This window comes from Nicotiana attenuata, chromosome 12 (assembly GCF_001879085.1).
Source record: "Nicotiana attenuata strain UT chromosome 12, NIATTr2, whole genome shotgun sequence".
Taxonomy (NCBI): Eukaryota; Viridiplantae; Streptophyta; class Magnoliopsida; order Solanales; family Solanaceae; genus Nicotiana; species Nicotiana attenuata.
This window is the reverse complement of record NC_032000.1, coordinates 23,400,508-23,405,792: the sequence shown is the minus strand read 5'-3', so window position 1 is coordinate 23,405,792 and position 5,285 is coordinate 23,400,508.

The following is a 5,285-nucleotide window of genomic DNA, read 5'->3' as shown; positions in this document are numbered from 1 at the left end:
AGCTGCGCTGGCAATTTTCTACAACGTAGAACAACAAAAACAGAAAAAGTGCAATAGAGACATCTACAGAGCTTGGCGAAAAGTACGACAAACTCCTTCGGAAAAAATCTAATTGCATCAGAGCAAATGACGGTAAAACAAATCAAAATATAATGATGCTTGGGCACTGCTGACTTGCTTTTTTACTGCTTGTCTAAGGATGTATAACTCTGTCTAATAATGTATAATGTGCTTTAACTTTCTTTTTTTTTTTTAAAAAACTTTTGCAAAGTGAGGCCCTGTACGAGCAGTTATTATACTGTGCTTTGAAGGGTTAGGCGAACAGTCGTATGCCTTGAGAGGGAGACATGCAGTTGCGGCAATTTCAAATGAATGAACTTCTATGTCCGCATGCTTGGGCGGTTTTGAAGAACAGCAGCTGAAACCAGGCCAGTATTTCTCTTTTTACTACAAGAGGATAACCTCCTTAGAACTTATGAATTTCCAGTGAATCCGATGCCAGATGAGAGTTTTATGGGTAATCCCAACAGAGGTTCTGGAAGATGTGGTCCTACCACCTAAAGGGAGAAGGAATGCAGGAAGGCCGAGAAAGGAAAAAACTCAAACCTGCTGTCGAGAGAAAGTCTAAGAGGGCGTTTTCATGTTCTATGTGTGGACAAGTGGTTACAATAGAAAAATATGTAGGAAGTCGACAAATAAATAGTTGGAAACTAAACACTTCCTATTACATATATTTGTCATGTTGAGTAGTTAGTTTCACAAACAATAGGTTACAATATTAGTAGTTAAGTTTCACAAGCAATTGGAATTACAAATGTCAATAAAGAATTACAATTTACACTATATGTTGCCAATTAATGTTAAATATATTTCATATATATGTTTTGATTATCCAATAAATGTGTGTGCTATTTTTATTGGTGCTAAATATATTGATAGAATTGTACAAATGCAAAACAAAACTGCAACAATCAATGGTATTATATTGTATACGATGTAGTAAATGGAGTATAAGTTTGTATAAAACTGTTATAACTTGTATTATTATTGAATACATATGTATAAACCCTGCAGCATAACAAAATTGCAACCATAACGAAAATTACTACTTTGTTAAAGGACCAAAGCAACTGAAATATTTCATTAAATATAAATTCATTCACATCCACAATGTATAATGATACCAACAATTACACAAAAATAAAACATCTATAATATCATTTAAGGTTATCTCACAAGTAGCAGATATGTATTTAGACAAAACTAGGCAACAACTCCTGATACATAGCAAAACTACATTAAAATGAAAAAACAGAACCTACTTTCTCGGTCGTCCCCTCTTCTTCTCTGAAAAGGTCTTCCCTGTGATTTCAATCACCACTAATTGCACTGGACTGTTGTTTTTTCCTTTCCATAATCCCACAACAGAGATCCCCACCTGCTGCGAAGTGTCTCAATGTTAAAATTATCCTATTGATTTTCTTACCAAGGATAAAATACTCAGCAAAGCCAGCAACAAAAGCACCACAATCACTATAATTAAAAAAAAATCATATTCACTGTACGTTACTGTAATAGGTACGCTAATTAGTAAAATAATTCAGATTACCTACCATTTGATCTGTTGAGGACATTATTAACCAGATTAATCTGCAAAGCTCAGAATGGGATTTATCTGTATATGCACCATTGTTCCAATCAATGGCCCTTCTTCTAGACATAAAATCAGAACTCTTCAAGAAGTAAGGTATCAAATTGCATAAGGTAATGCAGCATCCAACAGTCTATCATTAATAGCTCCACGGTTAGATTCATAGATGTGGATGCACCTATCTTATGACGTAAACAACCCAAAACCCATGGCCCAATTCTTTGCTCTTCCGCGCTTCACATAGATAGGGAATAAGACGTGGTCAACAGTGCGCCACGCTACATTTGCATCACAATAATACCCTCTAATGTACTCTTCTATCTTATGCCCTTCAGGGAATTACTGAAGGTTCTTGATTCACTTTGAATCTTTATCAGGGAGTTGATTTTGTTACCAAAGTCAAAGTCGTTGTAGTAAACCGCATGGCAGCTCGGCCATATTTTTCCTCTTCCTCAATAATAAAAGAGGACATCCAAGTGCTGAGACAAGAAATAAAACAAAACAACTATCACTATACATTTTTAAATATCCAAATTTATACGCTATTATTTACGAGAGTTATACATATTTATACAGGTTATAACAATTTTATATAATCTTATACCGTGATTATTACAGTTATGTATACACTATGGGGGTCTCAAACAATAAAGATTACGCAACAATAAAAAAGGCATTGAACAGAAAGTTATTAAATACCGTGTCAATCAAAGGTCGACCCAATACGCAAGTGAGTAGAACCATCCTTCGTGGTCACATGACACGAGCCAAAAGTAAAAGCTTCTGCAAGCTTATTCTTCATCGGATAAATATTTTTGGCACTTCAAATCACAAAAAATAAAAAGTAATCAGAACTACCTTCATTGACAAGTATAAAATCAGGAACATGAAAGCTTAAAGAAAGTTTAAATACCTTCGCCTCGTATCCACCATATTCAACAAACGCGCCAAAACTCTTTGGCCAATGGCGACAAGGATCAAAATCATCAATTTCGATCGTGAAAGGATGCTTGATATCAAAAATGAGCTTGTGCGCCGATCCTGATGCCCCCGAATCAAAACTGGCAAATATGGAGATTCGCATATTTTCCTGGTTATTTCTGTCGAACCGACTGTTCAGGAGAAATGTAATCCTTTTTTACGTTCTATGATGGGTGGTCTGTGAAGCACAATTTGGGACATCTGTAGCGCAGCTAAATCTTCACCGCAATGCCATCCTAAAAGTGTATCACCTTGACATCACTTGCTGCCCCTTGACAGAGAGAGAAACCAATAATAAAAAACTTCCAAAATGAAGAAAAGAAAAATCAGACAAAAAAAGATCAAATGCAGAACGAATACCATGATCCAACACAATCAGTAACTCCATCGATTTTCTTTGACACTAAATCTGTTTGGCCAGCTAGCGTGTTATCTTGATTCACTTGATCGACAAAGTCGCAGGAACAACATTATATTGATAGCCATCAATTCGCCGAGACCAGATGTTTGTCATCAGATACGCACTGACGAATCTAATAAAAAACAATAGAAAAAGAGAAGGCATAACTATTGAGTTTGATTTAGATAGGCATAACTGTTAAGTGATTTGGTTTTATCAGTAAAATATTGACCTTAGAATCAGGAAACCTCTTCCCTCGTTTGCTTGGTTTCCTTCATATTCAGAAAAGTTGAACACTTTTTCAAAGGAAGAAACTACATAACTGTTAAGTGTCGTAACTGTATCAGTCAACTATAACAAAAAACAACAAAAGTAAATCAAACAACCACGTTTATAACCAAAAAATGATGTATATACAAAAGTACAGATAAACTACAGAAAAGCTAAAGCTCCAGTACCTTTCCAACAGCACTCCTCTACTTCTCAACTTCAGCATTCAACAGATCAATGCGCGCCGAAGGATCATTACTCTGGTTAGGCTGTCGCTCCGTATTCTGAGGATAAGATCGTTTAGGACTGTTGCTCCGTTATTCTGAGGTAAGGTCGTTAGTGTTGCTCTATTCTAAGGACAAGGTGGAGATGCAGAGACAGAATTATCAGTTGTGAAAGCAGGCACCTCCCCTGATGGCAACATATCGGCATTAACTTCAAAAGCGTGGCGATGTTCAGAGTTGACATCTCTTCATGAGTAGGGGAAATGTTCTTATAGTTCAACTACAATAAGAAAAACTGGGTTACAATAAAGGAAAAGGGAATTGAGACATATTCATAAGTATACATACTTAAAGAAAAACTGAGATCATATATGAAGAAGTATTATGGTACAAAATGTTTACCTTGTTGATACTAGACATGATCACCCTTCCAGTCAAATCCGCATATGTTGGAGTTTTAGTGACTTTCCAATTAAGAATGCATGGCACATTTGTGCCAACGCGAACAGCTAGATACTTGTCAACCATAGAGCAACACTTAAAAAACCATATTTGTAACGCAAGTGGCAAACCTCCAAGCCTATACATTGTGAAATAGTCACACTGTCTGTCCCTCATTGTCTTTAAAATATCTTCAAAGGACTTTTTTCCCCAAGCATACGTCTGATATTGACCACTTTCAATGATCAAAACATCTTTGTTGAGACCATGTATTATTTGGCATACCATGATTATTGGCATCTGAGAATATGAAACGATGGACAAACATGAAACACCATCAAGGCCATCTTGAACGCATCTTCGTCCGACTTCCAGTCCTTTTTCTTGAAGCGATCAAGAAGCTGCCCCCTCGTTATAGCCTTTTTTCCATCTCCTGGAAAATACTGTTTTAGCAACCTATTGACATCTGGTTTGTCATAGAAAGTGGCATCTTCTTCTACACACTTCAAACCAGCGATAACAGCTCCAATGCCAAAACGCAGCAAACAACCATTAATTTTAACCCACAACTCCTTTTCCCGCCCTGGGACGACTTCCCTCAATAGTATACAATGAATAAGTTGATTTTGAATTTTAAATTGAGGCAGATCCAAGAAGTACCCAAAACAACTAGCACGAAACATTTGAAGCTGCGTGTCAGTCAAACACTGCTTTAAAATGCTAACAATATCAATCTCGGTATGGGAACTAATCCTGTTGTGGAAATGATCAACTGATTGTATATAGAAGTCTCCAACCTTGCATATGGAAAAATAACAAGAAAGAAATCAGGAACAAAAACTATACTAAAATATTGTATAAACATGTATAAATCAGTGTAGCAGTACTTGTATAAAGATGTATAAACAGTTGTATAACTTTGTATGAAATTGTATAAGCATGTATAAAATTAATAGCAATACAGGGAATACCTTCAGCTTAGCTTTTCTCTCATTCAATTTGCGGCGAGTAGCAATCCTTTGTTCTTTGGATATGCAATCAAGACCACTCTCACCATTGTCCTTGATCTTGCTTTTTTTATGCTTAACGACCTTGATCTTTTTCTTTTTCGGTTTAACACTGGGGCCTACATCATCCATAACCAAACCAACTTTCAGCTTTTCTTTGAATTTTCATGTCTCCCACATTTCTTACTCCTTATTCTAACAATGTTAACCGGAGTAGGAGTATTACTCGTTTGCGGACGAGTCATTCGTCTGCTCTCTTGTTGCGACTTTTTTGTAGGAGCAGGAGACTCAAAATCATCATCATCGGGGGC